This window comes from Triticum aestivum, chromosome 3A, assembly GCF_018294505.1.
Source record: "Triticum aestivum cultivar Chinese Spring chromosome 3A, IWGSC CS RefSeq v2.1, whole genome shotgun sequence".
NCBI lineage: Eukaryota > Viridiplantae > Streptophyta > Magnoliopsida > Poales > Poaceae > Triticum > Triticum aestivum.
The window spans coordinates 309,873,064-309,885,759 of NC_057800.1; positions in this window are offsets into that span (position 1 = coordinate 309,873,064).

Genomic DNA, 12,696 nt, shown 5'->3' on the forward strand with positions numbered 1-12,696 from the left:
ATGGTTTTCCCCTTTTATATTCCACACTAGTTAAATCACAGTAGACTAAATTTAAAAATTGGGTCAGTCGATTTTTCAGAGCTCGCTGGAGTTCGCCGGTGCGATCGAAGGGGCTCGGGTGGGGACGGTGGTTGTGGGGGGCGGTGGCGGGGCCTCGTCGAACGAAGAAAACTCGAGCGGGTGGGGGCGGGGGTGGCGGAGGAACATAAGCGGTGGGGCCAGTGGTTCGGCCGGTGGCCCGTGCGGTGTTCTGTATGGGAAGCACAGTATGTTCCTTGTCAGGAAGGGGAGCAGGGACATCTGCAGTCAACAACTGATAGAGCTGGCCTGTACATGATCGATAGGCTTTTAATTACTAGCAGCAATACAACACCGTAATTTCTAGCTAGTTCCACTTTCCCGATTTATATATCCTAGTTATGGTGTACCCCTGTTATGTACACTATGATCTGCCTAGTTGCTATGTGCTCTTGTTATCATGGTTTGGCAATAAACTCTCTATACAGTATATTATGAACCTATCATCTGCCGGCTATCCTTACTTCTGGAGCCTATTTTTTTGTGTACTTGTGCCAGATTATATAAATGCACACACCATATTACAGCACACATGAGCTCTCTCATCAGAATCCAGTGATAGCACACAAGTGTTTACAGGGGCGCCCCTATATTACAATATCATCTGCATTACAAAGATAATCTCACAACTATTTATGTTTTCATGGTTCTCACATATTATACGCAATTACAGTGAATATCAGAATCCGCGCATCAGAAGAATATTGTGGAACACTGCAATGACTTACAAAATTGGCAGCAAGGCATTGAGTGTCATTCTGGAAGCAATGAAACTCCTGCGCTCCCCACCTGTTTATTCTTGTTCAGAATATCATCCTAATGACTATTCTAACCTCAAGGAGTCAAAGGCAGATGGCCTGTCCTGTTCACCCATCAAGGTACCTGTTCTAATTTGGCAAGGTTTTATTGATTGCGCGTATCTCACATATGTTGTCTTGCATTTCTTCTACTTTGTTGCACGGCCATCTGCTTAGTTTACTCATCATATATGTCGAAATGCCATGCCCATCCATTATCAATACATATTCCATCTGTCATCATACCATGTTTTTCCACTCAAATGTTGTTCTTGTGCATCAGACATCAAAAAGGAAGAGGGTGATTGCCGAACCTGAAGGAGCACCAGCAAAGTCCTTGAAAAACATGGTGGTGCCGGAGAAATCAGACATCACCCACTTATATTGGCTGTACAACCAGTGACACAAAACGTAGGACCGACTCCAGCAGACTGTACCCATACTTCACTGGCCAAACCACTAGCCCCACCACACATGACCTACACTCCAGCAAAAGGTATACCGATTTCATTTGCCATAGCACCAGCTGTACCATAGAAAAATCCCACTCCAGGAAAAAGTACAGCAAGTCCACCGGCCGAAGACCTATCCCCACTACAGAGACGGCCAATTCCTGCAGATTGGAACCCCATTCCATTTATTCCAAGTTTAAAAGATAATGCTTTCAATGTTGTTAGGGACTATGTGCATATATTCCCATCATGGGAAGATTATTGTGAAGACAAACACCATTTTCACATCTTCCTGTCCAACTTACGTGTAAGTGCTATTATTCATGGTTATTATTTTCCTGTTTTCTGCTGATTGAACACATCAACGATTTACATTACATTGTTGTAACTAGGCGAGGGTCAATCTGGATAGTCATGACGAGCAAAGCTTGCTTCTGCTTTTCAAGGAAGCATTGCAGTAGTATCGGTGTTGCCTGAGGAAATCACACTTTGATGGCAAGTCTATAAACGAATTTCTGGTGAAGTCTCCTGTGCTAAATTTAGAAGACATTGAATGGAAAAACCTTGTTATGCACTGGTCTCGTTCCTAGGATGAGGTACTGTCTATGAAATCATATGACAATTTGAACTTCTACTTTTCCGCATGTGCCTTATGGATCTTTTTTGCAGGAAATCTGCTCGAAGAAGAATTTTGGTTTGACAAGAACGACAAGATATCGCAAATATGCTGCCCGCTGCTTTGCTCTCGTTAGTACCTGTTGTCCTGTATCACTGTACTTGCATACATACCTGGTTCATTATGTGACAGCAGTATGCATAACAGCTTGCTTATCAATTGTTCACTCCAAATTATCTGATATGTATGAATGGTTACATTAGTGTAGAATATATCCAATGCCAATATTTTTTTAGCTCTGCATTGTTCTTGTAATTACATGCTGTCCTTTATCAGTGTACTTATAATGACAGGTAGTTGTTCATGTACCATCACTCTGCAGCTTATTTTCCTTTGCCCTCCATTTTCTACACATCAGATCTATATTTACTCTTACCATAAGGTTGGTACTGAAGAAGTTTAGCTGTGCATTGCTCTTGGCTGTACCTTTTGCCTGTATCGCTGCACTTACATTTATAGCTACTTGGTTATGTAGCATCACTCTTCATCTTATCTTAAATATTCTCCATTTTTTCGTATATTATCACATCTATATTTACTCTTAACAAAATGTAGAATAAAGGCAATGCTTTTGAAGAAGATTCTGTGGTAAACTTCTTGAATTGCCCCCCCATCAGCATGGACAAGGCCTTTATAGAGCCTGTCTTCACCAATAATGTAAGTTTGTCCATCTCAAGCCTTCAAACTTTGTTGTATATATTTGGTTGACTGCAACATCTATTTATTTTTGGTGTTTGCATCAAATTGCTTGTTTAAAGTTTATTATATGTAGTTCATAAACAAAAGTTCGTCCTTTCTCAATTTAAGTTTTCAGTTATGCAACCAAGTTCCTTCTTCATACCATGTAAATTAAAGTATACAGAGCAAGTGATCTTATTTTGCACTGCATGTATGCTTCTGTTCTTCATCTGTAATCCAGTGGTGTGGTGAACCTACCCACTACAGCACAATGTCATATTATGCAATGTCTTAACTATGAACAATGTCATATCATTCTACTATTATTTAAACCATCTCTTTATTTGCCAATCTGTAATGGTATAAATTGACAACACACTAACCATTGATACTTATGAGTTCTTGATCTGTAATCCAGTGGTGTCGTGAAGCTGCCAACTCCTTCACAATGTCATTTCCTGCCATGTCTTGACCTAAACAATACCATATTGTGTTAATGCAAATTTAAACTGCGTCACTTTATTCGTCAGTAAGAAATGTGATGAATTGTCAGCACTGATACTTTTATGTGCAAAACCTGTCATCTGTCTTCTTGTTTATCTTTCAGAGTGAGGAAGATATAAGTGTTGAACAAGCGCAGTCTCATCATCTTGCTCAGCTGCTTGCGCTGTAGCTCCCCAGCAGGGCTAACCTTTCTTGAACTCTATTAAAGTGCTATCGGTTTTGTATATTATTTTGTTGGCGTGTTTATTTACACTGGTGGCGATCTTTGATGCCCAGTGTATGTAATCTGCTGTCTGCTTGTGCTTTATTATCATAGTGGCGAACTTTGATGCCCAGTGGATGTAATATGCCGTAATTTCTTTATTGTATAGTATAGGTTTTTTCTTATTCACGATGCTGCAGTTATTTTACTGTATATATATCCTGTCTTCGCAGTAAACCAGCCAAACCATAAAATTACGGTACATAATCGGGCTGTCATGCAATCACGATGTAGGTTGGGCCTGAAATGTGCCGATCAGCTCACGGGCCGGCAACAGCCCGAAATGAACTCCGGCCCATGATTGTGTGAATCAAATAACGGGCTTTTAACAGACCAAAAAATTGTCTTGGTCCTTGTTTGGCCCAATCAGATATCGGCTGCGAGCAGGCCGGATGCAAACCAGGCCGTAGTTAGGCCCAACTATATGACGGGCTTTTAACAGGCTGAAATTAATATAGGGCCGAAATGTTAAACGGGCCCTTAACAGGCCAAAACTAATATCAGGCCGAATTACTAAGTGAGCCTTTAGCAAGTGGGCCCAAGAGCATAGTGTCCAGTTGACGGGCCGAATCTGATATGGGCCATAATTAGGCCCAAAACCTCTTAAAGGGCCGGACCTGATCTGGGCCGTAATTTGTCCCAGAACATGGTAGGCTTTTAACGGGCCGAATCTCATATGGGCCACTATTAGGCCCGGAGCGTGGAAGGCCATTAATAGACCATATCAAATATGGGTCGGCATTTGGCCCAAAACATGGCAGCCAGTTAAAGGGCCGGCCTACTAGGGTCCTCAAAATCTTGTGGGCCTACAGCTGGGCCAACCCATTAATGTTGGCGAAATCTCATGGGCCTTTAGCTGGGCCGGCCCATTATGATCCGCAAGAATTTTGTGGGCCTTTACCTGGGCCGGCCTATTATTGCACACAAAAATCTTGTGGGCCTTTACCTGGGGCAGCCCATTATGGCCCTCGAAATCTTGTGGTCCTTTAGCTGGGCCAGCCCATTATGGTCCGCAAAATCTCGTGGGCCTTTAGCTGGGCCGGCCTATTATGGTCCGCAAAATCTTGTGGGCCTTTAGTTGGGCCGGCCCATTTAAACTTGTTGGGCCGTGCCACGTGTCGACGTATCATAGGCGCCTTCTGTCCAGTGAGTGGATGGCATCTGTCCCGACGATGAGCCGACACGTGTTTCCTCTAGCCAATGATGATTTTACACGTGGAAAATCCCCATTGGTCGGGGCTGTTAACGGGTTATCGGATCCAAAACCCGACCCGATAGCTTAACGGCGTTCCGTTACGGTGGATGCCATGTGTCGGTCACCCTTGACGAAAGCACTTCTATGACACGCGATTTATCGTCATGGATGTGGACACTTCCGTGATGATAATTTTGGTAATGTCATGGAACACTTCTACGACAACACAGGTATGACTATCTTGATTCTGTCATAAATTTGTCATGGATGTACATGCATGACAAAAAAGCAACCTACTGTGACAAACACGTATCATCACGGAAGTGTATTTTTTTGTAGTGAATACAGTAGATATTACACCAATATGAATTTAGAATGAGTTCACAACAGTACCTAAGTGGTGATTTATTTTCTTATACTAACGGAGCTTACGAGTTTTCTGTTAAGTTTTGTGTTGTGAAGTTTTCAAGTTTTGGGTAAAGATTCGATGGACTATGGAATAAGGAGTGGCAAGAGCCTAAGCTTGGGGATGCCCAAGGCACCCCAAGATAATATTCAAGGACAACCAAAAGCCTAAGCTTGGGGATGCCCCGGAAGGCATCCCCTCTTTCGTCTTTGTTCATCGGTAACTTTACTTGGAGCTATATTTTTATTTACCACATGATATGTGTTTTGCTTGGAGCGTCATTTTATTTTATTTAGTTTTTCTTGCTCTTTGAATAAAATACCAAGATCTGAAATTCTTAAATGTTAGAGAGTCTTCACATAGTTGCATAATTATTCGACTACTCATTGATCTTCACTTATATCTTTCGAAGTAGTTTGTCATTTGCTCTAGTGCTTCACTTATATATTTTTAGAGCACGGCGGTGGTTTTATTTTGAAGAAATAGATGAACTCTCATGCTTCACTTATATCATTTTGAGAGTCCTAAACAACATGGTAGTTTGCTTTGGTTATGAAACTAGTCCTAATATGATGGGCATCCAAGAGGGATATAATAAAAACTTTCATATAAAGTGCATTGAATACTAAGAGAAGTTTAATACTTGATAATTGTTTTGAGATATGGAGATGGTGATATTAGAGTCATGCTAGTTGAGTAGTTGTCAATTTGAGAGATACTTGTGTTAAAGTTTGTGATTCCCGTAGCATGCATGTATGGTGAACCGTTATGTGATGAAGTCGGAGCATGATTTATTTATTGATTGTCTTCCTTATGAGTGGCGGTCGGGGACGAGCGATGGTCTTTTCCTACCAATCTATCCCCCTAGGAGCATGCGCGTAGTACTTTGTTTCGATAACTAATAGATTTTTGCAATAAGTATATGAGTTCTTTATGACTAATGTTGAGTCCATGGATTATATGCACTCTCACCCTTCCATCATTGCTACCCTCTCTAGTACCGCGCAACTTTCGCCGGTACCTTAAACCCACCATATACCTTCCTCAAAACAGCCACCATACCTACCTATTATGGCATTTCCATAGCCATTCCGAGATATATTGCCATGCAACTTTCCACCGTTCCATTATTATGACACACTCCATCATTGTCATATTGCTTTGCATGATCATGTCGTTGACATTGTATTTGTGGCAAACCCACCATTCATAATTCTTTCATACATGTCACTCATGCATCATTTGCACATCCCGGTACACCGCTGGAGGCATTCATATAGAGTCATATCTTGTTCTAAGTATCGAGTTGTAATTCTTGAGTTGTAAGAAAATAAAAGTGTGATGATCATCATTATTAGAGCATTGTTACAGTGAGGAAAGGATGATGGAGACTATGATTCCCCCACAAGTCGGGATGAGACTCCAGACGAAAAAAGAGGCCAAAGAAGCCCAAAAAAAGAGGCCGTAAAAAAAGAGAAGGCCCAAATAAAAAAATATAAAAAAATAAAAAAAAGAGAGAAAAAGAGAGAAGAGGCTGTGCTACTATCCTTTTACCACACTTGTGCTTCAAAGTAGCACCATGATCTTCATGATAGAGAGTCTCCTATGTTGTCACTTTCATATACTAGTGGGAATCTTTCATTATAGAACTTGGCTTGTATATTCCAATGATGGGCTTCCTCAAAATGCCCTAGGTCTTCGTGTGCAAGCGAGTTGGATGCACACCAACTTAGTTTCTTTTGTTGAGCTTTCATACATTTATAGCTCTAGTGCATCCGTTGCATGGAATCCCTACTCACTCACATTAATATCTATTGATGGGCATCTCCATAGCCCGTTGATACGCCTAGTTGATGCGAGACTATCTTCTCCTTTTTGTCTTCTCCACAACCACCATTCTATTCCACCTATAGTGCTATGTCCATGGCTCACGCTCATGTATTGCGTGAAGATTAAAAAAGTGTGAGAACATCAAAAGTATGAAACAATTGCTTGGCTTGTCATCAGGGTTGTGCTGATTTAAATATTTTGTGTAGTGAAGATAGAGCATAGTCAGACTATATGATTTTGTAGGGATAGCTTTCTTTGGCCATGTTATTTTGAGAAGACATGATTGCTTTGTTAGTATGCTTGAAGTATTATTATTTTTATGTCAATATTAAACTTTTGTCTTGTATCCTATGGATCTGAACATTCATGCCAAAATTAAGAAGAATTACTTAGAGAAATATGTTAGGTAGCATTCCACATCAAAAATTCTGTTTTTATCATTTACCTACTCGAGGACGAGCATGAATTAAGCTTGGGGATGCTGATACGTCTCCAACGTATCTATAATTTTTGATTGTTCCATGCTATTATATTATCAACCTTGGATGTTTTATATGCATTTATATGCTATTTTATATGATTTTTGGGACTAACCTATTAACCTAGATCCCAGTGCCAGTTTATGTTTTTTCCTTGTTTTAGAGTATCGCAGAAAAGGAAAATCAAACGGAGTCCAATTGACCTAAAACTTCACGGAACTTATTTTTGGAAGGAAAGCAACCCGGGAGACTTGGAGTCCACGTAAGGGAAGCTTCGAGGAGGCCACGAGGTAGGGGGGGGGCTCCACCCTTGTGGGCCCCTCGTGCCCCCCTGACGTACTTCTTTCGCCTATATATCTCCATATACCCTAAAAACATCCAAGAACACAATAGATCGGGAGTTCCGCCACCAGAAGCCTCCATAGCCACCGAAAACAAATCTAGACCCGTTCCGGCACCCTAACGGAGGGGGAATCCCTCTCCAGTGGCCATCTTCATCATCCCGGCGCTCTCCATGATGATGAGGGAGTAGTTCTTCCTCGAGGCTGAGGGTATGTACCAGTAGCTATGTGTTTGATCTCTCTCTCTCTCTCGTGTTCTTGAGGTGGTACAATCTTGATGTATCGCGAGCTTTGCTATTATATTTGGATCCTATGATGTTTCTCCCCCTCTATTCTCTTGTAATGCATTGAGTTTTCCCTTTGAAGTTATCTTATCGGATTGAGTCTTTAAGGATTTGAGAACACTTGATGTATGTCTTGCGTGGGATACTCGTGGTGACAATGGGGTATTCTATGATCCACTTGATGTATGTTTTGGTGATCAACTTGTGGGTTCTGTGACCTTGGGAATCTATGCATAGGGGTTGGCACACGTTTTCGTCTTGACTCTCCGGTAGAAACTTTGGGGCACTCTTTGAGGTTCTATGTGTTGGTTGAATAGATGAATCTGAGATTGTGTCATGCATATCGTATAATCATACCCACGGATACTTGAGGTGACATTGGAGTATCTAGGTGACATTAGGGTTTTGGTTGATTTGTGTCTTAAGGTGTTATTCTAGTACGAACTCTAGGGCTATTTGTGACACTTATAGGAATAGCCCAACGGATTGATTGGAAAGAATAACTTTGAGGTGGTTTCATACCCTACCATAATCTCTGCGTTTGTTCTCCGCTATTAGTGACTTTGGAGTGACTCTTTGTTGCACGTTGAGGGATAGTTATGTGATCCAATTATGTTATTATTGTTGAGGGAACTTGCACTAGTGAAAGTATGAACCCTAGGCCTTGTTTCAACGCATTGCAATACCGTTTACGCTCACTTTTACCATTAGTTACCTTGCTGTTTTTATAATTTCAGATTACAAATACCTTTATCTACCATCCATATTGCATACTACCGCTCCGAAGAGCAGTACTACCGCAAGCCTCGGAACAGCAACAGATAGGAAGACTTCTTTTTGCACAAACAAGAAGAAACGAAGGATGCTCCAAGGTGCTAAAGGAAAGGCGGTGCAAAGAGGAGTAAACGTGTATGTGACGATTCCACCCTAACCTTTCCAAAGCGGACCCCTCTTAATAGTACGGCTTTCCTACGACTCCACCGAAAAAGGAACGTAGAAAAACGCAGTCTTCAATAATCTTCGAGGGGCTCCTAACCGTCTCGTGCCAAGTCATGAAATATCTGAAATACTCGAGACACACGATTAGTCCGCAAATGCATTGTCATCAATCACCAAAACACCTTGGGGATAAATATGCCCTTACAATCTCTCCCTTTTTGGTGGATTGATGACAATACGGGATTTGCACAAGGGAGAAAGAATAGAACATGAGAAAACCATACATCTCTAGAATATTGATGGGCTCCCCCTAGATGTGTGCTAGTTAGATGAGTGCTTTGGACTGCACGGCACACATACTAGGATCAACACTCCTCCTATATTTTATAGACATGGCATATCTTGCAATAACAGTGCTAACACTAAGCATGATAGTAGATAAGAGCATGAACTAAGAAGCACAATATATCATAAGCTCAGTAAGGTGCGATATATAGAGTGCATATGTCTTACGCCATATGATTGATAAGTCTCACATGCTCAAATAAACTCAAACCAAACCGAAGCAAACACGGTTCAACAAACCAAACACAAACGAAGCAAACACGACACGACACGGCAAATCCCTACACTCTCTCCCCCTTTGGTATCGAGATGCCAAAAAGGCAGAGAGGACACCTACAACACAAGTGGTGGCTCAAGCGGAGTAGTCACTCGCACGCTCCTCGTCGGACTTGGCAGCGGGAATGTGCTCCTCCTCAGAATCAGTCCACCTATAGCCTTGTTTTGCCATCCATTCAGCCTCTGGAGTGATGTGCTCCTCAGAGCCGCCAGAAACATCCTCTCCAAAAACCCTCATGATCTTCTTGTCACGGCGGCGACTCTCCTTGGAGGCCACGTGAGGCCGATACTGCCCCTTCGCCTGCATGCAGAACAAGGCCTTCATCTTGACCTTCAGCTTCTTCGCCCATGAGGGCACAGTGGAGGGAGGTGCATATCCCGCAGAGGTGTCCTCATCTGCACTCTCCTCCTCAATCTCCTCCTCATCAGCTGCCCTCTTAGCAGCTTCAGCCTCGTCACGAGTAGTAGTGTTAGCCCACTGGGGCTTGATGCGGAGTCTAATGGAGTCATGACGGACCCAGTCAGGGGCCAGAAACTCCTCATTGGGATAGATCTTCTCCCAAGTCTTCGAGATCAGGAGGAATAGATATGGACCATAGATGGGTACCTTGCGGGTAAAAACTGCGAACCAAAGCTCACACCACATGATATGTGAGACATCAAGTGGTTGAGTCTGAGAAACTCGGGCCTCCTCACAAATGAGCAACATGTCCACAAGAAAGGCATGCACCTTGTCCTTGTCCCCTATGCGAGGAAAGAGGGAGTGCCAGAAAATCCGGTGCATGATGTCAAGGAACGGGTTGAGCACCCACGTCGACTTGCCACTGACTAGTTTCTTCTCAACATAGAATGACATAAGCTTGTCCTTGTTAGCTGACTCGGCGTTGGCATGAGGGCGAACACCAACCGACGTGTGGAGCCCCTCATCAGGCACTCTGAGAAAATCCATGAACTCCTTCCAAGTAGCAGTCAAATGATGTCCATTGGTCATCCAGGTCATCCTCCGATCCTCCCTAGAGTGGAAGTGACCGAGGCAAAGAACTGGGCCACCAGCTCGGGGTCATAGTCCAGATGAAAAGAGATCACATCCTCAATGGCAAACTGCTCCACAAGGTCCAAGGCCTCACCAAAGTAGTGATGATGCTTGTCCTCCCTCATGTGATGCATGTCGATCCAGTGCACATCCACATACAGATTCTGCTTGGGCTTGATCACATCCAAGTAAACGAGATTCTGCTGCTTGGTCCAAAACAGTTCATTCCCTCTAAAGTTTGCACGAGGATGCGCATAGGGGTTGATCTTCCTGCGAGAGACAAACTCAGCAAGAGGCATCTCATCCATGTCCCTTGTTGGTTCATTGACCTTGCTAGCAGTGGTCTTGACATTGCACTTGGGGGCATTGGAGCCCTCTGGAACATCCTCTTGGTTGCACAGACGCTTGGAACCCGTGTCTCGGCTTGGATTGGAACGACGAGCAGGGAAACCGGAGCCACCACCTGAGACACACACAAAACACAAACACACACAAGAAGCGAGATGGGTAAAAACAAAGACCACATCAAAACACAAGAAACCAGTAGAAAATGCATATGGTAATTGCCAAGAAGAAGAATTGATAGCAGCAGTAGTACGGCTTGGTCGCGCGGTACTAAAAAATTAGTGCCGCTCCTAGTCGCGGTAGTACTGTGCGGTGGCATGGTAGTACGGGGGCTCGGAGCGGCAGTAGAGGTTTAGTACAGCGGCCTGTGCGGTAGTACCGTGCCTGAGGAGCGGTAGTATCGTACGAGCGGTAGTACCGCACCTGCTTGAGAAGGAGAGACAGAGATCCGGCGAGGCTCTCCGGCGCCGTTCTTGAGCAGGAGAGAGAGAGGCAGTGTGGAGAGAGACAGACGAATGGGTATGGGGGAGTTGGAACTCCCCCTGCCCGGGTCATAACCCCACACGCCCTCGTCAGCATGGTAGTACCGCATCTCATCGCGGTAGTACCGCTCGGGCGGAAGTGCCGCACCAAAGCGGTAGTACCGCTCCCCCAGGCGGCAGTAAAAAATTATTACCGCGCTGGGTGCGGAAGTACCGCGCACTCCACAAGCGGTAGTACCGTGGCAGGCCACGGTAGTACCATGAGCTCAAAACAATGCAAGTTTCAAACAAAAAGAAAGGGGCTACGTGAGAAAAAAACCCGACAAGTGAACGAGACACCGCAAGAACACGCTCAACACGGAGAAAGAAAGAAAGGCAAGAGACAACAAGGACCAAACACGAGAACCTCTCCAAGGAGAGGGCGGTGGTCGGAGCCACCTATGTTTGAGTCAATTGGTATGGCACGGCGAAGAATTATCCTTGGGCCCATGACCAAAACTCGTCTTTGAAGCACAAGTGCCATAAAAAATGGCTAATATGAAAGAGTTGATCAATTTATGCATAACGGGGGGAGGGAGAGTTCATTGAGAGAACAACACTCCCCCTATGTCCATGCCTACATCTAAACAAGATAACAAGTTGAGTATGGTGGGGTGTGCATGGGTTTAAGCAACATTGCTCGAATCAATGATATTTAGCTCATGCCTTAACTCACGAAATCTTGCTTCATCCAAGGGCTTCATGAAGATGTCTGCAAGGTTATCAAGAGTGTTAACATAGTTGAGCTTGATCTCTCCTCGCCTAATATGATCCCGGATCTCAATATGCTTCGTCTTGAAGTGTTGCACCGGGTTGAGAGAAATCTTGATTGCACTTTCATTGTCACACCAAAGAGGCACTTTGTCACAAATGACACCATAATCCTTTAAAGTTGCCTCATCTATAAGAGTTGTGCACAACAACTACCGGCCTCCACATATTCCGCTTAGGTGGACGAGAGAGACACACAACTTTGCTTCTTGGAAGACCAACTCACCAAAGAGCAACCGAGAAATTTGCACCCTCCGGAAGTGGACTTCCTATCCACTTTGTCTCCTGCCCAATCCGAGTCCGAATAACCTACAAGCTTGAAGCTTGCTCCTCTTGGGTACCATAGGCCAAAGTTTGGGGTATGATCCAAATATCGAAAGATTCGCTTGACCGCCACGAAGTGACTTTCCTTAGGTGTGGCTTGAAACCGTGCACAAATTCCCACACTCAACATGATATCTGGTCTAGATGCACAAAGGTAAAG